The sequence below is a fragment of the Mauremys reevesii genome, linkage group 9, assembly GCF_016161935.1.
Source record: "Mauremys reevesii isolate NIE-2019 linkage group 9, ASM1616193v1, whole genome shotgun sequence".
NCBI classification, from domain to species: Eukaryota; Metazoa; Chordata; order Testudines; family Geoemydidae; genus Mauremys; species Mauremys reevesii.
In genome coordinates this window covers 76,293,157-76,315,524 of record NC_052631.1, presented here as the reverse complement: position 1 = coordinate 76,315,524, position 22,368 = coordinate 76,293,157, and the positions used below count along the sequence as shown (strand labels likewise).

At 36.8% G+C, this 22,368-nt stretch overlaps 1 long non-coding RNA gene across 2 annotated transcripts in view; it reads right to left on the bottom strand.

Moving 5' to 3' along the window:
• LOC120371284 overlaps positions 1-22,368 on the bottom strand; it is a 157,211-nt gene that overhangs the window by 108,326 nt on the left and 26,517 nt on the right. For both annotated transcript variants that reach the window (XR_005584252.1, XR_005584251.1), the window contains exon 2: positions 15,033-15,168. This is a non-coding gene — a long non-coding RNA (uncharacterized LOC120371284). The remainder of the gene's footprint in view (positions 1-15,032; positions 15,169-22,368) is intronic.

The following is a 22,368-nucleotide window of genomic DNA, read 5'->3' as shown; positions in this document are numbered from 1 at the left end:
ACATGCAACAACAGCTGAAAAAATAGGAGTTTAAATAAAAAAGATAAAGCAGTGTTTCACCTGCTGAAACATTTGGTTCATCAAATGAATGAGTTCAATATCTCAAGTGAAGTAAATATGCCATAGAGGTCTGTTGTTCCATCCAGTAAAAGCATTATGCCTGTTTTTTTAATATTATTTTTAACTCAAAGGAAAAATCTATTAAAAAAAGATTCCAAAGCTCTCAAAGACACCAGAACTTTCATAGACATACTCTACTACATTTTCATGAGATAAAATTGTTTTTTTCTTGTGGGGAGGGTGGGACGGACAAGATTTTGGACCAACTCTACCAGATCAGCTGTAATCTAATGGTCTTTTTATATCACCTACAATCAAACTCACTATATAGCCAGTCATAAGATTAAAAGCTTTTCAAGTTACTATCTTGGGAAATTTCTTTCAAGGAAATTACTACAAAGCCTTGTTTTAGTATGTACCCCTACTGTGAGTCCTACTGAGTTTTTTTAATAAGGAAAGCTATCCATCCATAGAGGTGTATCCTGTTCTCCATGCTTGAGTGTCTAACAGCAGGCACATACAGTAGACACTCTGATGTTTTGCTTCTTTAATTTTCACTCCTTAATGTTGGTGCCTGACTGATGCATGTGCCTTCATAGTAGTTTAATTATGGGTGTGCACAGAATTTGGAGGTTTTCAGTCAAAATAACAGATATTATAAACAGCCGTTATGTATAAACATACTAAGATATTGCTATTAGAAAACAATGCCCAATTATTAATGTGTGGGAAATAGCTTAAAACTACCAAGAGAAGAACATAAGTATATCATGATTAAAACAGAAAAAAAAGCTAGATCTATAGAAGCCTAATTTTAGTTCTTTTTTAAAAAAATGAAAAGATAATTTTACACTAAATACAAAATTATTTAAAAGTGTGATTGATGTGTCTAAGATAAATTGTCATATAATGCTAGGTTTCTACACACAACCTTGTTAGAGAATTAAAGTAATTAATGACTGAGGCAATATGGTTTTTTTTCAGTCTAAGGATATGTTTAGTTTTGATTTTAATGAAAATTTTAAACACAGGTCAAGCAGATCTTTGATAAAATAGGCTACTGTACCTTCAAATACCAAATCTGAAAAATATTTTTAAAATCATGGACCGTGTACTGAGCTAGTATAAATCAGTGTTGTTCCATTGACTTCAGATTTGGTCTGAATATTGACTGAATGGAGCAACATCAATTCTCACCAGCTGAGGATCTGTCCCTGTAATCACAACTAAAAAGATTTTCTTAGACAAATAAAGGCCTGAAGTCTTTACTCACTCACACAAAATCCCACTGAAGTTAGTGTTAGCAATGCATTAATTTAAATCTTGACAAACTACACTATATACACTGCCTAGTGACATGGTTACTGGCATTGCATATTGAAATCAGCTCTTCAGAAATCCTAAAACACTGACATAGCAGTATGAACAGTTCCATATTGTCTCATGTGGTCTGGAATAATACCTGACTGTTCTCCAGTTATGTTGCATTTCTTTAGTAACTGACAAAAAAATTAGTATATTCATTATTTTTGTGAGCGGGAGTTTGAGCTATCCTGAGAAAACATGTACCTATGCTGACAGAATGGGAGTACTTTAATTTCCAAATTACATACATAAATAAGTCAGGTATATCACCTGATAAGTGAAAGATTATGAAAATAGTAATATCCTACAAAATCTTGAAAGGCATTATAATTCCTCAAACAATTATCTTCTGTCAGTTATTTGTGAGTAGCCTCATGTAGTTCAAGAAGAGAAAATACAAATGTGCTCCTTTAAAATTCATGAAACCACTCATTCTGTCATAAAAGAAGGCATCTTTCATGGCTACTTATTTCACGCAGTCTCATAACTAATACTGACAGTTATTTGGAATACAGAAAAAGATGAGCATTGGACAAAGAACATTTGCTGCTCAATTCTTACATTGTAATGTCTAAAACAGAAAATAAAATCACATTTTATATACAGTTAAGAATTTCTGGTGTAATTAAATTAAAATTGGTAGATAAAAATGAGATTGTATAAAGACTAGTGGTGTACTGCTACCAGTATTGGGCTGTGCTGCATCCATGACAACAGGATGGAAGGTTGCTTTTAATACTATTATCTTACATACCCACAGCTGAATGCTAATGCAGCTATACTGAGGAAATCAAGTTTCAGATCTGTATCCACTGAACTTACATCCACAAGGCAGAGAGTTAAAGACCCAGAGTAGAATACAAAGACTAATCTCATAGTTCCATCAACTCCCAAAAGGTCAGTTATTTCAAAGGGTACACACAAGTATTAATTGTCAAATATTTTCTACTTTAAACCTAAGTTGAGGCAAAATCAGATTTTGTGGGAACAGATTCCTTTCAGCTCTATTTTCTAAAAGATAGCTGCACCAGAAAATGAAGACGCCTAACTAAACTTTCATCTGCATTCTCTAAATAGAGAGTTGATCATTTTTTTGCTTTTCCTCTGTGAAGAAGAGCCCAAAAATGTGCGATATATATAGCCTTTTCCTTGTTTTCCAGAGGCTAAAGTAATTCAAGTGATCTGTCCTTATTCTAGCTGTATACCAAAGGAATAGGGAGAATTCAGACTGAGAATTTAATCTGTCCTATGCCTTTACTAGAAGTAAGAGTTTTATCAGGAGCAATAGTGAGGTCTCTCAGAGGCAGATTTAAGTATCTGCAAAGCCCATTGTGTAGTCCTTTCCTCCCTCCTGCACACTGAAAACACCAATGTAGCTTATTTTTCATTTAAAATACCTAAATTAGTTTAGAAATAAAAAAAGACAAGTTATCGTTTTGGTTCAAGTTGGGCAGCAGGTTTCATTTCTCACAAATACAGTAAAAATGAGAATCCTCTAAATATCTCAATGGGCAGTGCTGTAAAAATCAATGTCTCTCTCTTTTTCTCTCTCTCAAAATCAAAATGGCTCAGTCCTTCCCCAGGAGCAGAAATTCTTTTAAAGTTTGTTTTACTAGGAGTGGTGTGGCTACATGTGAATAAGGAACTCTGACTCAACTCACAGGAGGTGAAGATAGTCTCCCAAAACACTTTAGTCAGCTTTTAGTGCACTGCCAATTTTCAGTTGCCCTAGTACTAGCTTATTTGTACTCATTATCAAACACTTTCTGGATAGATAATAAATTCCAATTAGAACGATCAAATGATCTAACAGTTCATGCAAGCATTCTCTCCCTATTCGAAAAGGCCTACTGGAGCTGCTGATCACATGCTTATAATGTGGTGAAACGCAGTGAAAACCAGCTGAGCTAAGATAAACAGTTTGGGCCATATACTATCTGCATTCTGTACAACTCCTATTGATATACAGTACAGTATTATGGTCCCATAATCCTGTTAGAAACTCTTGCTCCATCTACTAGCCTAATAAAGCAAGAATATCTTAGTAGGTCAAATATTCAATTATTTTGCCACTAGATTCCTGAAGTTATTATACATAATAGAGAACTGAAATCCACGACTAGGGAACAACCAAAGGAAGCATTTCTGATGAAGGCTACTCCAGTAGATAAGATGCTACTTATAGAAGACCAAATCCAAGATAGTTACAATGAAAATGAGAACTCCCTGTCAAGTTGCTGGGTAGGTGTGCTGTATACAAGCAGGTTCATGGTGCTAATATCCAAGACAATTTAAAAAGCAAAAATAGAACACAATCTAGACATCTGAGAAGTATTCCCCCATATACAAACACATAGTCTTCACTTGAAGAAATGAAGTGGCATTGTATTTGAGGAAGAGAAAATGGAAGTAGTAGGAAGGAAGGAGTGCACAACGGTGAAACTATTGGCTCATGAAAGACAGAACGGAAAAAATTAACAGTATTATTTTATGAAACTCTAATAGAAAAAATATTAAGTTATTGTAAATGTATTTCAATACCACTGTTTAAAGGAGACCCCCACCTTCAGATATCAAATAAAATTAATGTTTATGAGCAATAAAAGTCCTTGAAGATGCAAAAGGCAGAAGTCTTATGTAAAATATATCATGAAGTTGCCCATTATTCCAGATTGTCCTGTTGCTTGCCCCTCTTCCCAACAGTTGTCTTTCCAACAGTACAGCTGGCACCAGTAAACTCAGACATTGAGTGGCAGGAATGGATTCTACCTTTTTCATTGGAAAGGCCCTTAACTCACAGAATTAGTACTTTGAGCAGAAGCAAGGAAACATGCTGACACATTTTCTAAACCAGGGCCCGCAGGTGGACACACTGAATGGTCCAAAGTTGCCCAGGGCTATCCAGGCCAATATTAGACTCCTGACCTTCTGATGACGTCAATAAGGACAACAGCATGGAACGTGAAGGCGTCTATTGCCAGCCTACTCCTGCTTTACTCGTATTTCTAAATTGACACCATAAAGAAATGGCACTATTGTTAATGTTCATTTTTTAGATCTATATTCCAGATATTACCCATCCTTCTGCATGATCAGTTCTGCAAAGGGGAATTTGAGGCAGCAAGCTTGAGACAGTAAGCTCATTTTCCAGTTCAAAAACTCATAAAAGAAATTAGTCCCCAGTTAGGGATGCATTGCACTATAAATTAATTTCATATACAATCAGAAATGACCTCAGAGTGACCACATCAGCTCCATTTGAGAAGAGGCTCAAAACTCTAGGGGTGGTCTCTTCCTTCTCATTATTTGTAGGTCTAGGGAATATCCAAGATGTCTAAAGAAACCTCCATTCAACCCAGAACATTCACTGGATCCCAACAAATGCTGGGGAACAAACGGAGACCACTGATTTATTTCAACAGATTACCAAACAGCCAAGCATATGAATTCATTTGAGCTAACAAACTACGGTAGCTGCTGGATGACTTTTATTCTATTATCACTGGCATTGATCAAACCAATTTGTAACACAACTAGCTTAACAAGAAAGTCAAGTTAATAATTCCCGCATAAGAGCCAATCCACCTCAGACACTTTTAGATAACTGGACATTGGGGAGGTTCACTAGAATGCCAACATCTTTATTTTGACCACCAGTCAGTTGTGGCATCTTCCTCTTTTAGTCTTAGGAGACTGTAGTGGCACAGACTGGGCTGAGGATAATTCACAAAGATCTGCGTTGAAGTTGTTCATTGATGCACTCACTGAGAGGAGGCAGAAAGTATCAATATTGTTGACCTTTGTGGGTGCAGCTGCTATTTCAGCATGTGTCCCACCACAGAAATTAAATAAAACTGCTGTTGTTGCTGTTTTGGTGGTGATGGTGGTAGAAGGTGTTTCTCTCTCTTCCTTTCTATGCCTTCTCTCTCTAGTTTCATCTCCATTTGTGGTATTGCTGATAATATCACTACCAGGCTCGCATTTATATTCCCCAAAAACTCCAGTCTTCCCAATTTCCCACCAAAATAATTAATAAAGCTGAGAACACTTTCTTATAACATTTCCTTTCAAATCAAAAACAAAATAGAAAATGAATGGAAAATATATCCTGAGCTTCATGCCAGTCCATTTTTTTTTATCATATTACTTGGATACTCAAATGAGCTCTCTTGTCCCCAAACTCCCTCCATCAGGATGAGAATGCTGTTAACCCCATAGAGTATGTAAAACTCAGCCAGCACAAATGTGAGACAGCAAATATAATTTAACCTTTGATCTTCAGCTTCTCCCATCCATTACAATGCACAAGGACAGTTTTTGCAAAAGACAAAAACCTGTTTTTTGCCGATAGGGGAAGCTGCAAATGGTGATATTTCCCCCTCCCCTTCCCACGCACACACCCCACAACAGTTCTGCAACATGGGCAAAGAAAAAAAAGTATGAATCAGTTTTAGTTCACATGAAAAAGTTTGTGTCCTAACAAAAGGCCTCAAACCTGCAATCTGAACCATGAAGGGAAACCCCTGTGTTTGTGCAGAGCTCAGCTGGCTTCAATGATCCTCCAGTCAGATGTAAGGGTCCCATGGCATTGAGTGGGACTCTGCACAGGGCCAGTTTCCCACTGCATGAATCAGGCTGGAGGATGAGGACTCCAGTCCCTTCCAATCTCCCATCATTTTATTTGCATTGGGTTAGCCAGTATGGCCTCTCAGGACATCCTACGTGGTAATTACGTATATTCATACAAAAAACATTCACAAGGTTTCATTAGAAAACTACAGAATCTTCAGTCAGAGTTTCTTTCATTAAGCATCCAGGCTTCAGCACTTTTTCCAGCCAAATGCTGTGTTACGGTTGAAGGAGAAATAAGAGACTATGAAAATGCTGTAGCTTTTTAAAACAAACATCGAAAGCAAAGTGGTAAGGATGCACTTGATACCATCTTGAATGATTTAGAAGAGAATGCTTTAGCTGATTGCAAGCTTTCTGTTTAAATAGGCCAGTGTCTGGAAGGACTGTAGCTTGGATATTTATAGCAATATTTCTTCTTGGGTAGTTTTGTTTAATAGCAATACAATTTCATTATGTGCAACTTTCCAGAAGAAATGTTTTGTGGCAGTATTGGTCTTTCCAATGAAACATTATACACTATCAGACTCTGGATTGTTTCCTAGTTGTCATTGTTTAATGCTGATAGTCTTCACCTGAGATGTTTGGAGGGCTTCATTTAAAATTTTACCAAGTGTATTTGACTATGATTATTCCTGTTTTATCAAAGGTTCATCGGTAACTACTGATGTAACATTTTATAGAAGCAAAACAAAACTCCTAAAAAGTTTTACAAAACGTTATGAAAAGAAATGTTATGTGTGGGATTTTCATAACTACTCAGCACTAGCCTGACTCTGCTTCCATTAGTGATGACCTCTGAAACTCCCATTGTATGAGAATAATAATATAAATATTATTTCAATATAAGATATAACAAAGAGCCCCATCCTGAAAATACCTAAGAACCTGAGTTACTCACCTATTTAAATCTTCACAGGATCAGACCTTAGTACTGAATAAACAATCTTTCAATTAATAGAATTAGTACTGATTTCGGCCTCCATGGCTTGGTCAGTGATTTCTTTTCCCTTGAACAGGAGAGATTGAGGAAAGTGAGGTTGGTTTTGATTTTGCAAAATCAGGGGTGGATTGGAACCAGGTACCATTTATGGGGTTCAGATAAATGGCTCAGTTTTGACTAACTCTAACATTTACTATCATCACCTATCATCTTTTCACAGCTTTGCTCACAGACATGTACATCATTGTTTTCCTACCCTCTACAGCTCAGTGTCAAACATCACATATGGCATGCATGTGAACACATTCAGCATGTGGGAACTAGCAGGAAAATGCCACGTTACAAGTAGTGATCATGTAGATATACAGCATGGCAATACAAGGAAAACTATTTCCAGACTTTTTCTCAGATGTGGATACAGCTAACACATCACTTATTGTAGAACTCAATCGGGTGATGATATAACAATGTTTTAGAGTAATATGTTAGCTTTATATTACCCATCACTCTTAGAAGGCCTAATTCTGCAAGGTGCTCTGCAAGCAGACTCAACTCCCAACAATTTTAGCAAGAGCTGATGGTGTTCAGTGCTTGGCAGCATAAGATCCAAATAGTGGGGAAAAACATTCTTGCTACAGTCAAACTACCATATCTGACGATTTATTTTTTTTTACTATATCCTTAAAAATTCCTTGCATTATAGGGGAAAAAACAATTATATAAACATACTTGAAGAAAAATGCATTGCTCTCATTTTTTAAAGAGATGCCTTAGGCAATGATAACTTACATAAAGTTGCCCTCATTTGTGTCATACTGCGTGTAAGTTATCCAAGGTGACTAGCATAAAATGACAATTCAAAAGTTTGAAAACAAGTTTCACACAAAAATCAATCAATCAATCACAAGATGGTTGACACTCAATTTAATGGGACAAAAGCTCCCTTCACAATTTAATCAGTTGTGTGGGAATTTTTTGTTTTGGAGGCAGGGAGTAGAAATCACTTTAAAATATTCATTTACTCTATATTTTAAAACAGAGTCATTATTCATAGATTATCCCAGAACTGGAAGGGAGTAAAAACATGCTTATGCCAACAGGTCCATTTCTCTACCTTATCTCCAAAGCCTAGTCTGGCACAAGTGTTTTATTTAGCTTAATCAAGGTGTTCATTCTCCCATTTCTGGAAATCCTTCATAACGCAATGTATCAGAGGCAGAGTATACAGTGGTATATTCTTGTTAAAATCATCTTTTCTTAATATTCTTCCTTATTTTTCCTCAGCTCCCCATACACATTTTAAAGCATCTCTATACAAGTTTTAAGAAGGTAAACAGCAGCAGAAATCCAACAAGTTGTATTTGTTTAAAAAACAAATGCAAAAATATAATCCTTTTTTACCTGTATACATTGGGCAAAAGTTATAAACTCTGTGTGTGGGTCTGAATGAGAGAGAGAGAGAGAGAAATGATTAAAAATGTACCCAGAGCCATGAATGCCATTTTACTGTCATTTCCTTTGATTAACCTTCACCTGACCTCAATCCCTAAGGCAATTTCAGTTTCTTTTTGTTCTTACATTTAATTCTTCAGTCTGCCAGGTAAGTACATCTCTGTCATTAAAGAGCATTCATTAAGAACAGACTGTTTTTACGGAGTTTTTCATGGAAATATTTGCTCTAGAGAACTGTTTGCAAAACCTTTAAAGTCACAATATCTGATAAAGTTTGGCCCAAACTTTAAATTTTATGAGACCTACAGTAAGATCAACAGATATTATTGCATGACGTTTTTTTACTGGATATTTTTTAAGCAAAAGAAAAAAAAACTGTCCTGAAGTCATTCGAGCTACACCAATTTAAATCAACGGTGGGTCTCTAAATTGCCAACTCTCACAGTTTTATCATAAGTGTTGTGATATTGGTGGGTTGTTTTTTTTTTTAAGACTCTAGATCTGTGCAAATCTCAGCTTCCATTTTATAAAATATGTAAGTTGTTATCCCTCATGGCTGTGGAGAATAGCTAGTAAACATGACCCAAAAGCTCAAAAACCAGACAGCAATTAGATTGTAAACTCTGAGTCAGAAACCATCTCTTTGTTCTGTGCCTGTACAGCACCTAGCACAATGGGACCCTAGTCCCTGACTGGAGTTTGTAGGTGATACCACAACACAAATTAATAATAAATTATTTTAAGCTAGTCTCATCATTTTGGGAGGAATCCTGAGATTTTTGCGTAGTTGATATTGGCAAATGTTTGAAGCTGCCCATCCAGCTGCAAATGGTATTAAAAAATTGAAAAACTGGAAACGGTCCACAAAAGAGGTATGAGACTGATTCAAGAACTGGGAAACAGGCCTGATAATGAGAGACTAAAGAAGCTTGTTCTAGTTTGTGTATTAAAAACAAGATTAAGGGGTGACTTGACCATGGTGTACAAGTATTTATACAGGGAACAAATTTCTGGTAGTTTACATCTCTTTAATCTAGTATGAAAAGGCATAATGAGATCCAATGAAGTTGAAGCTAGACAAATTCAAACTAGAATTAAGGTGCATATTTTTAACAGTGAGAGTAATTAACCATTGGAACAACTTACATAGGGACATAGAGAATCCACCATCACTTGCAGTCTTAAAGTCAAGATTGGATATTTTCCTAAAAGATATGTTATGGCTTGAACAGAAGTAATGGGCTTGATGCAAGAACTATTGAGCAAGTGTCTGTGCCCTGGGTATGCAGAAGGTCATACTAGATGACATAATGGTTAGAGGTAGAGAGGAGACAGTTTTCCCTTTCGAAATTTTTTTCCCTGTCCCTGGGACAAAAAGTCAAAGTCTCAAAATTTGTCATGAATTGATAATAAAATCAAATAAAATGTGGCTCAAGTTCATTGAAACATTGCATACTGATAATTTTGAAATATTTCATTTCTATTTCAATCTTTTCTCTAAAAAATTACCTTATATCTAAAATTTTGAAATGAAATGTCATTTCAAACAAAATGCAAACTTTTCATTTAAAAAATGTTGAAACAGGATGCTTCAAGGTTAAAAAAATATATATATATATATAATTATAAATAAAAAAAAATTTTTTTAAATCAGTAGTTTCATCAAAACTGCCCCTTTCCTGTGAACAGTTTCCATCTCAATGAATCAGCATTTTCAACTAAAAAAAGTTGATTTGGAAAATTCCCAACTAATTCTAATAATGGCCCCTTCTAGCCTGAAACTCTCTAAATAAAAAGTATCAGAGGGGTAGCCGTGTTAGTCTGGATCTGTAAAAAGCAACAAAGAGTCCTGTGGCACCTTATAGACTAACAGATATATTGGAGCGTAAGCTTTCGTGGGTGAATATCCACTTCATCAGACGCATGTAATGGAAAGACTGTGAATGGCTAGCCAACTACAAAAGCAGTTTCTCCTTCCTTGGTGTTCACACCTCAACTGCTAGAAGAGGGCCTCATCCTCCCTGACTGAACTAACCTCATTATCTCCAGACTAATTCTGGCCAGCATATTTATACCTGCCTCTGGAAATTTCCATTACATGCGTCTGACGAAGTGGATATTCACCCACGAAAGCTTATGCTCCAATACATCTGTTTGTCTATAAGGTGCCACAGGACTCTTTGTTGCTTTTTATGAATAAAAACACATATCCACACACCTCTATAATGTGGGGCTTAAATGCATAAACTATATTTATGTAGTTTCTTTGTCACGAGTGCACGCATTTCTGAAGGAGGGACAGAACTGATCACCACAGGTCTGTTTGCATTGGACTAAGCTATCCTCAATAGTGAAAGATTCTGCAAACTGTTTTCTATAACAAACATTTATGGTGAGCTCTAATAAAATAGCCAGCTCTTCAATGACAGATGTACTTACCTGATAGAGTTCAGTATTTCAATGTAGGGGCAAAAGGAAATGAAATTGCCTTAGGGAGTGAGGTCAGGTGAAGGTTAATCAAAGGAAATGACAGTTAAATGGGATGCATGGCTCTTGAGATTATGCATGTGCATTTTGTTGAAAAATATGTTGTGTGTTTTCCCTGTATTTAGAGGCAAGGCAAAATAATATACATATATAAAAAGAGACATAGCCCACACATCCTTCATAGCCCCACAGTCTACAAATGGATCTCCCATTGATGACTCAAAGTCATTGGCTAAGGGATAGGGCAGGGAGGGATAGTGCAGTGGTTTGCACATTGGCCTGCTAAACCCAGGGTTGTGAGTTCAATCCTTTTTTTCAGGGAGGGATAGCTCAGTGGTTTGAGCATTGGCCTGCTAAACCCAGGGTTGTGAATTCAATCCTTGAGGGGGCCACTTAGGGATCTGGGGCAAAAATTGGTCCTGCTAGTGAAGGCAGGGGGCTGGACTCAATGATCTTTCAAGGTCCCTTCCAGTTCTAGGAGATTGGTATATCTCCAATTATTATTATAAGAAAAGTAGGGTCTTACCAGAACAAGACAACTATCACTGAATTTATGTCATTATCATCAAATACAATTGAGATCCAAACCACCCCTATTTGGAGAGCTAAAATTATTCAGTGGTTATCAGTGTTTGGAACCTAGCACCCACAGCCCTCTTTTACACTTCCCTTACATTTATTGTCTAAACTTGGTGGTCTTTTCTCAAAAGAAATATTTGAGCAAATAAGAGGAAAACTAGAGCTGGGCAAATACTACAAAAATGTCTGTAAATATTCATTTGGATTTTAAAATGACTTTGCTTTGGTCATATTTATGTCTCTGTGTGTTTACTTTCCAACTACTTTCATACCATTGGATTTTTACTACCTGTTCTGTTTGTTAAAACCAATTATAAACTTGTATATTTGTCAAAAGGGATTTTTAAATTTGCCCTCCTTAAACATTCACCCCAGAAATCTGATTATAGGATTTGCCCTCAACTTGTCAGGGAACAGAAACAATACCATGTGACCTGTAATAAGTCACAACTAAGCAAGATAGCTTGAATTTCTGATTTTGAATAGGAGGCCACAGTCACTGAAACTCATTAAAACAATTACCAAATAATTTCAAAAACATTCCATAAACAGATGACAAAATTCATCAACTCGGTTATTCATTAAGAGTTATTCGCTCAGCTCTACTAAAATCTAATTTGTTTCTAAAAAAGCATCTGAAACATATTTAAAATATAAGTTGCAATAATGAAATACGGCAGTTGATCTTGAAAAATGCCCAGCTGATCTTGAAATGTGCCCTTACCCAGAGTTATTAATCCCCCATCACTTTGACAATTGATTTTGAACACCGTCTGTTGCAGAGTCTTTATAATACAAGATCATAAACATTCAAAACTAATTTATTGCTCTTTGTTCCACCTGGCAAAAATGCAATGTCAAATTGAGGTTGTGCTGAAACAAAGATGCAGATTAATATTTGTATATTATTTTTGTCCATATTATAGTCAAAAATGTCCACAGAAAAGCATAGAAAGAGGAGGAGATTACACTGCCTTTAATCATTGGAAAATATTTATACAAATAGTGTTAGGTCATTTTTTAAAACTTATGGTGGGGGGAAATATCACTCTTTGGAGCTATTATTACTGATATTTTTGTTCAGTTGTTTGTTAGCTAATAAATATTAGTCCAGATTTTCAAAGACACGTATGTAAAAGTGTTCCTCTGTACATGCATATAGGTACGTGCATGCATCAGGTGTGTGTAGATATATGCATGTGCTCTCAAGTAACATTTACATCTACGCAATTGGAGCATGCAAACATGTACATGCAGGTTTGTACACATGCTTTAGAAAAACAGGTCATTTCACAAGCCCTCATCAATTAAGCTTGTTTTGAAAATTCACTAACCAGTATTTTATGCACTGCCAGTTATCACTTCTCATTTTCATCTCAGAGAGATCCACAATTCCAGACCAAACCAAAATAATGAAGGGGAGGAGCCATGAGATTAGGAGGTGGTAAAAACAATATATAAATAAAGCACATGTACACTTGTCTGCATAATCTGCAGGCATGAACTCAGCTATTAGGGAAAGAACCATTACAACTGTTGCACCTGTAAATAGTACTTTGGCTATTTCTGCAGTATACTCTGTGCTTTCTTGTCAACACACACGTTTTATCAATGAATTTGTACTTCTCACAAGTCTTTAATGGAACAGGTGTGTTTTCAGAAATATTTCTCCAGTTAACCACTAGGTATAATATATATTATATATTTAGAGCCCATGTACTTATCTGTTATATACACAGTTCATAATTTATACTTTTCATCTATGCTATCCAATTTGAATTATTCACTTCAAACTGACATAGTATATTGATTTGTAATGATGTTTAAGGGCTATTGTTAAAGGACGAAAAAGAACGAATTACCAAGAAGCTTGTTGTAAGAATGAAGTCTTGTTCCAAGACTGCCTGAATTATAATATTTCTAAAGTCAGTTACTGAAGTATTAAAGAAACAAAGATATGGAAAGAAGTGTTTCAAAATAAAAACGTGCTTTTTTGTAAGTTTCTATTGCTCTGAGTTTCCAAAGTAACTTTTCTTTCTAGAAAGACAAAACTGTAATTTTTTTCTTATTTCTTTTTCTTATTTCTTCAAAATAACGATCCCTAACACTTTTTAAATTTACATAATGGATAATCTGTAGAATATAGACTTACTATTTGTATCACCCAGTTATCCTGGCAGGCTTCACTTTACCTCCTTCTAAAGTTTTTTTTTTCTCTGAGTACCATGTATATTAAGTGGAAGACTTATCTGACTGCATACTGGGAACACAGTATTCATGAGTCTGTAGACACCTCTGAGATATGGAAATTAATTTCCAATATGAAATAGTTAACTGAATAACTGTATATAAATTCAAGTGTGATATTAATCACATTCTTTTTGTTGGCAGCGCAGTAACCTCCATTCTCAAGTCATTAGCCCTTTTCTGAGCAAGGTACAAATTAATTTTACTGCTCTTCTTCAAATACAAATTTTAAAAGTTAACCAAGGACTACATAGATTTGAAACATTTTCAATAATTGTTTTAATTACAGCTAGGAGTGAAGAAAAGGGAGGACAACACTTGGTGTATTAGCAATCATTTTTCTGACATAAAGGGGAAAAAATAGTCTCTAAGCTCTCACACCCAAAGAAAGTTTAAACAAAGTCAATGGAGAAAACTTTCTGTAAGCACACAGAGGGGCTGGATTTGTTCTGAACTCAGAAATTTTCTTTTCTATCAATACCTAGTTTAACTTTATAGATAAAACCACCAAATCTCCAGACATTAAATATATACACTTTGACAGCTTTCAAAGCTTGCTTTCCATCCAAAAGTTGATGAGAAAACTCCACTAAATTCCTCAGAGCACATAAGAGGCCTCTTTCCTAGCGTATGAATCTCCAGCAAACAGTTCGTTTAACTTCTACATAAAGGTAAGAAAAAAGCATTTTTTTTTTTGGCCTTTTCTCTCCCAAGTAGATTTGGGCTCCAAAGGCTGTAAGAGCCTTCTGGTGCCCTTTGACATTCAGACTTCCAGCATCTCAACCATCAGTCAGTGCTCAGGTAACAAAAGAGCACGGAAACCTCCAGTTGTCATCTCTGTGCTACATCTGTTGACCATGCTGTTAGGAAGCTTTGACCCCATCATTTGGCTGTAAATAGCATGGAAATCAACAACAATAAAAACCTAAGTGAACAGGAAAACTGGAAGTTACAAGTCAGGGTCAGCAGATTTTCTTTGCAAACATACCTGTGAAGATAGAAAGAATCGTTGAATTAAATTAAATCAAAGCAGACCTGCTATTTAACACTGCTAAAATTGTGAAGACGTGTCGCTGATTTAGTGACTATCTGCAAATATGCATCTCCATTTGATTAGGATGTTTGTATTTCCATTTAATTTATAAGTCTTTGGGAAGATTTAAATTAAGAGTTTTAATATATAATAGAGGGTGTATTGTATTATAGCAGAAATATTTTCCCTGTCCACCAGAATACTTATTATTTCAGCTTCACACTCAAGGGTTCTCACCTGTTCGCCTTATGCTGCTTGAAATCTTGTATCCAATCTGTCTGAATCAAATTGTTTGTGTCTGTCTGAATACCATCATCTTCCTAGTGTATCACTTATAGTTAACCATAAATGCAGGCATTGTCTTCCACTCCACCTACAAGCCAAATCAGACATCATTACACGTTTCAGTTAAATTTCACCACTTTTATACTGTAGTTTGTTTTTCATTTGAACTCTGAATGAAGGACAAACATGATGAAGTTGGAGGGCAAAAGAAGAATCAAAAGAAATTGTGTGCTGAAAAAATGGTATGAGTTAAAAGATTTACTTTTTTCTCCCTATTTTATTTATTCCCAAGGTTACAATGCATAATTTTACACAAACTCAATTACATAGCTCAGTGATTTACTGGCAAAGCTGGTCAGAAGATGCTATCTGGCTTTAACTAATGTGTTTTCCTAGTTACAATACAAAATAAATCCTTAGAAAATTACAAAATGGGCAAAAAGAAAACAACCTCCCACCCACTAATATAAAGTCAGAAATGCATCTAATGTGACACAATATGAAGGTTGAAAGGAAGTTCCCTGTACATTGTTTTCATTTGGCAGACAGTTGGTCAATCATGGTTCAGATATGGGTTCAACCTTTCAGCTCATGCACTAGGATCCCAGTCCAGCAACGTATTTGAGCATGTGGGTAAATTTAAGCACGAGTAAATGTATTGACTTCAAAGCTAAGTGTTGTCTTTATGCGTTTTTTGATAATTTCCTAAGGATCAGTTAGCACTGTAAACAGGTGAACATATTGACTATGATGGGCGGGACCATTCATATACTTACAGTGACACATGAACCTAAGTGCTTTGCGAGATTTGGGCCTACCAGCCATTTAGTAACAGATTTGAACGTGTATCATCTTAACAACGAGCTACATTAATGTGTCATGAGCTGATACTTGTACCTTAGAGGAGGTGATTGCTGCAAGAGGAAATGTTCAAAATTTGTAAATAACTGAAGAAAGAGCTCCATGGAGCTTGCGGTTCACCAACAGAATCTGGTCCAATAAACGATATTACCTCACTCGCCTTGTCTTTCCCAAAGGGGACACAGAGAAAAGCCTCATCAGGATGTTCCTTGGACATAGGCAGCGTGAAGCTGGAATTTCCAAGCCAAACCAAAAATCAAAGGTTTCTCATGGCTCAGTCCTCTGGAATAATCTGACATGATTTTATAGATGATGTGTACCTAAAATGACCGACTATGCACATGTCATAGTCAAAGTTTGTGTGAATTGACTGTGTTTCTTTACTCTCTTCTGCCATGAAGCAATTGCTTCATCAAACATGAAATACCACAATATGCTAGAACACCAAACTTTGCTAACAAGGGCCTGACCCTGCATTCCATCTCTACTCTAGGGGAACATTACTGAAGTCAATGGGGCTTCTGATAGGCACTCTGCTGGATCCAGATGCAGAAGCGGTACCTCGATGAACACATTTAAATAATTTGGATGATATAGTAAATGGATTTGGACTATCAAAATATGCAGGAGTGGGTTACTAATAATATTATTGATGGTGTCACATTGATGCTGGGTCATCACAGTGAAATTCTGACTCTATTTAAATCCATGGCAAAACTCCCAATGACTTCAATTGGCCGAGATTTCACCCATCAAATATGAGGCAAAAGAGATGTAAGGAGTTAAAGTATTGGCTTCTTGATGAACAGCTTCCATGTTTTAAAATTATAATTCAGTCAGCAAGAAGCAATCTTTCTTGAAGTGGAAACCAATCTCAGCTAAACTCCTTGAGCTCTGCTTCATTCATCAAGAGAGAAAACACGGGGGCATATGCCATGTCCTAACAAGAGAAAATCATAAGGAGAAGAGGACAATGTCTGATTAAACAAATATAAAACAACACCCTTCTCAGTCCTAACAACCCCAGGTTACATTGCCCCCCATAATACTACATCCCCTTTCACTAATTTCAGTGAAATTGTTCTGAATTGCTATGGAATCTTAGATCTTATCACTTGGAGTATTTTCAGTCCTGATTTAACCAATGAAAATGGCTTACCTTTGTTGTATACATGTATTGTGAGGCTAAACATAGATAGGGGTTATAGAGGTGTAATTGAGGGAAGATTTTGACCCTCCTTTATACCCCACTGGGGTTGTTGAGGTATAATTGAGAAAAGATTTTGACCAAGTGACTCTAAAATAACTCTCAACCACATAATGCTGGATGTAAAATTAATAGATATTTAAACCCTGAGGGACATTCCCCATCAATGTACACACAGCTCAGATTTGGGGGAGGTAACAACTTGAGAGTGTCTGTGTGGTACATATTTTGGTACATATACTCATTCTGAATACAGGTAACATATGACCATAATGGCTTCAGAGGTCAACCTGATGGATGTGTGTGTAAGGAATATACATGAAGAGCCATGCTGCCCAGGGAGAAGAGGAACCAAAAGAGCAGTACAGATAACCTAGTCCTCTGCACAGATTTCCTATGCAATGGAGTTTTCTGCCCTGGGGATCCCAACACTGTATCCCACCCAGCACCTGGTCCCCCTCCACGAAGCACCTTCTCATGTTCAGCCTCACAGAGCTCCCTGCCCAGCTGCTTTGAATGACATTGCCCAACATTTCTATATTTTAATGCCACTATAAATAGTAAACAGCAATTTTTAATTGATAAAAATAATTCCCTGCAGGCTAGCCACCCAGGCCAACTGAGTGAGATTCTTAACACAAGATATCAAAATAACCCCCTGAAAAAGGTTTGTTTGACAGGAGGGGTATTTTTAACTTTTTTAAATCTCATTTATTTAGTACCTTATATTTTGCAACAATAGTGTAACAGGACAGACTTAACATCTGCATTTAGACACCACCTGCCTTTTAGGGATCTCATCTTAGGCAAGCATGTTGTGGTGGACCATGAAGTACAGAATATGCTCTCTTTTACATCCATTCCACTCCATATTTAAACAACACTTAATGCCCTTTCCCCCACCCCCATTATTTTGTTTATTTGAACATTTTCTTATCTATTTAGGTCCTTACACTGCCCTTATTACCATAGCCTCACAATCACTACTGGCTTTTATTTTCACAACACCCTCGTAAGGTGGGGAAGTACTATTCCAGTTTTACAGGGGGGGAACTGAGGCACAGAGTGAATTAAGTGACTTGCTCAAGGTCCCACAGGAAGCCTGGAAAAGCAGAGAATTGAACAGTGCTCTTCTGAGTCCTAGTCCAGTTCTTTATCCACTAGACCATCATTCCTACTCTGTTGTCTTCTTATTTATTATCTTTTTCCATTTCCTGTATAAACTCCCTCTGGGTGTTCTTCTCATTCGACTTTTTATTGTAATGGCTATTTAAGGCCCTCATCCTTCAAAAACGAATGCACATGCTTAACTTTACACTCATACATAGTCCCACTGAAGTCAGTGGGAACATTCATGTGCAAAAAGTTAAGAATATGTACATGACTTCTGGTGGGATCCGGGCCATAATGTTTTTATTGTATTACCATAGAATGCCCAGGCAGAAGTGACACTTAAAAATAATACTGTATATATTTCACAAAAATTCATTGCATTTCAATAGAAAAAATGCATAAGAAATTCCTTCATTGATATAATCCCTTTCTCATCAATCTGCTATTTGCTGTAGAGGGGGAAGATAATTGTAAAGGCACAGTTCCCAAGTTACCTGAAAGCATAAAAACTCACCTACATGTTATGTATTAAAAACACAAATCACATTTTAATCAACCGCTTCCTTAAGTGTGAACGTCTACAAAATTACTTTAATTGTGACCTTATAAAACATTTGATATTGATGACACAGACTTTGTAATTAAATAGCAATAATGCAACAAAACAAAGCAATGAGCAATGCCAACAGGAGTGGCATAAATACTTTTGTTTTATTTAAAGTTTAATTTTTAAGAGAATCTGTACACTGGTCAAAATTCTGACAGGAAGATTGACATTCAAAACAGGGAGAGATTAGACTTCAGAATTCCTGGCTCTGCCACTGGCTCACTGTGTAACTCTGGACAAGTTAGGCCAACATTTTCAAAGGTGGCCACTCACTGGGTGCCTCCATTTTGTAGGTCCAGTTTGAGACACACAGGGCCCATTTCCCACTAGTATTGAGCATCCAGGGTTAAAATTTACTTCCCCTGGAGTTGTGGAGACTCAGCATCTCTGAAAATCAAAACTTTGGTGTCTCAAGTTTGACACACAAAAGTTGAGGCACCAAAATGCTAGAGATCATATTTGAAAAAAAAAATACTATACCTTGGTGTACCTCGGTTTACTCATCTGTAAAATGAGTGTAATAGCATTTAACTACCTAGCTCATTGCAACCATATTTGTACAGTACTCTGAAAATCTCAAAGGAAGGCATCATATTCCAGTAAATGCACATTATTATTACAAACCACCCAGTTCAGGAGCTGTCCAGGTTAAGGTGCACATTTCCTTGCCTGGACATATTTATTCAATTAATACTTTAATACAATTTACAACTTTTTTCTCATAATTCATCAATACTCTTGTTTTACTTTTGCATGGCTAGTCCTAGGTCTGGACTTGCTCTTTATTGTTCAAATGGCATTCTTTGGCTCTGAGATCCATTGCTATAAACATGACTTTCCTACACCTGATAATCTGAGTTAGCTTTGGCAGAAATTAACTAATATTTTTCTTATGCATTTTCAGTAGTCCCAGGTGTCATAAATGAAGAGTCCCTCTCTTAACTTCCACTTATATTGTGATTATTCAGTGTTTTATTTTCCTTACTAAAACTGCTCAGACTTTAAAGGTCAGAAGGGGCCATTGTGATCCTCTAGTTTGACCTCCTGCACATTGAAGGCCACAGAACCTCACCCACCCACTCCTGAAATAGGCCTCAGCTGCTGGCTGAGTTACTGAAGTCCTCAAATCATGGTTTAAAGACTTCAAGTTACAGAAAATTCATCATTTACAATAGTTTAAACCTGCAAGTGACCTGTGCTTCATGCTGCAGAGGAAGGCAGCCCCCACCCCTCCAGGGTCTCTGCCAATCTGACTCAGGGGGAAATTACTTCCCAACCCCAAATACAGAGATCAGTTAGACCCTGAGCATGTGGGCAAGACCCACCAGGCACATATCTGGGAAAGAATTCTCTGTAGTAACTCAGAGTCCTTCCTATATGGTGTCCCATCTCTGATCGTAGGGGATTTTTGCTACTGCCAGTTGCCAATGGGCCACATGCAATTGTGGGCAGTCCCATCATACCATCCCCTCCATAAATGTATCAAGCTCAGTTTTGAAGTCAGTTAGGTTTTTTGCCCCCACTGCTCCCCTTGGAAGGCTGTTCCAGAACTTCATTCCTCTGATGGTCAGAAACCTTTGCCTAATTTCAAGCCTAAACTTGTTGATGGCCAGTTTATACCCATTTGTTCTTGTGTCCACATTGGACCTTAACATAAATAACTAATCTCCTTCCCTGGTATTTATGCCTCTGAAGTATTTAGCAAGAGCAATCTTATCTCCCGTTAGTCTTCTTTTGGTTAGGCTAAACAAGCCAAGCTCTTTGAGTCTCTTCTCATAAAGTAGGTTTTTCATTCCTTGGATCATCTTAGTAGCCCTTCTCTGCACCTGTCCCAGTCTGAATTCATATTTCTTAAACATGGAAGACTAGAATTGCACACAGTATTCCAGATGAGGTCTCACCAGTGCCTTGTCTAATGGTACTAACACTTCCCTGTCTCTACTAGAAATACCTAGCCTGATGCATCCTACGACTGCATTAACCTTTTTCATGGCTGCACTACATTGATAGGTCATAGTCATCATGTGATCAACCAATACATCCAGGTCTTTCTCCTCTTCTGATATTTACAACTAATAAATCCCCAGTTTATAGCAAAAATTCTTGTTTTTAGTCCCTAAATCCATGACCTTGCATTCTGCACTATTAAATTTCATCCCATTTCTATTACTCCAGTTTACAATGTCATCCAGATCTTATTGTATGATATTCTGGTCCTCCTCTGTATTGGCAATACCTCTCAACTTTATGTCATCCACAAATTTTACTAGCGCACTCCCACTTTTTGTGCCAAGATCAGTAATAAAAATGGTAAATAAGATTGGTCCCAAGACTGATCCCTGAGGAACTCCACTAGTAACCTCCCTCCAGCCTGACAGTTCACCTTTCAGTATGACCTGTTGTAGTCTCCCCTTTAACCAAGTCTCTATCCACCTTTCAATTCTCATATTAATCCTGATCTTCTCCAATTTAACTAATAATTCCCCACGTGTAACTGTATCAAATGACTTACTGAAATCTCCAACTAGATTAGATCCTCTGCATTTCCTTTGTCTAAAAAACTCAGTTATCTTCTACAAGAAGGAGATCAGGTTGGTCTGGCACAATCTACCTTTTGTAACCCCATGTTGTATTTTAGTCCTAACTACCATTCACCTCTATGTCCTTATCTATTTTCTCTTTCAAAATTTGTTCCAAGACTTTGCATAAACCGAGGTCAAACTGACAGATCTCTAGTTTCCTGGATCACTTTTTTTCTCCTTTCTTAAAAATAGGAACTATATTAGCAATTCTCCAGTCATAGGTTATGACCCCCAAGTGTACAGATTCATTAAAAATCCTTGATATTGGTCTTGCAATTCAGTGTGCCAGTTCCTTTAATATTATTGGATGGAGATTATCCAGGCCCCCCAATTTAGTCCCATTACGCTGTTTGAGTTTGACTTCCATCTCAGATGTAGTAATTTCTACCTCCATATCCTCGTTGACATTAGCCACCCTACCACTACCCCAAAGTTCTTCATTAGCCTCATTAAAAACTGAGGCAAAGTATTTGTTTAGGTGTTGGGTCATGCCTAGATAATCTTTAATCGCCTTCCCATCCTCAGTGCCTAGCAGTCCTATTTCTTCTTTCCCTGTTTTCTTTTTATTTATATGGCGATAGAACCTTTTACTGATAGTTTTAATTCCCTTTGCAAGGTCCAACTCTTCTTTCCTTTTGGCAGTTCTCACTTTATCACTCCAGAAAGTAGCTTTCCTTGCTGATCCCTCCCATCTTCCATTCCTTGTAGGCTTTCTGTTTTCTCTTAATCATTCGTTAGATATATTTGCTCATCTAGCTTGGTCTGCCATCCTTCCTTAAAAATGTTCCCTTTCTTGGGATACGGAACTCATAGCTTCTGCAACTTTGACTTAAAGTAATTCCAAGCCTCCTACGCATTCAGATCCTTGAGTTCTTCAGTCTGGTCCACTTCGGTAACTAATTCCCTTAATTTTTTAGA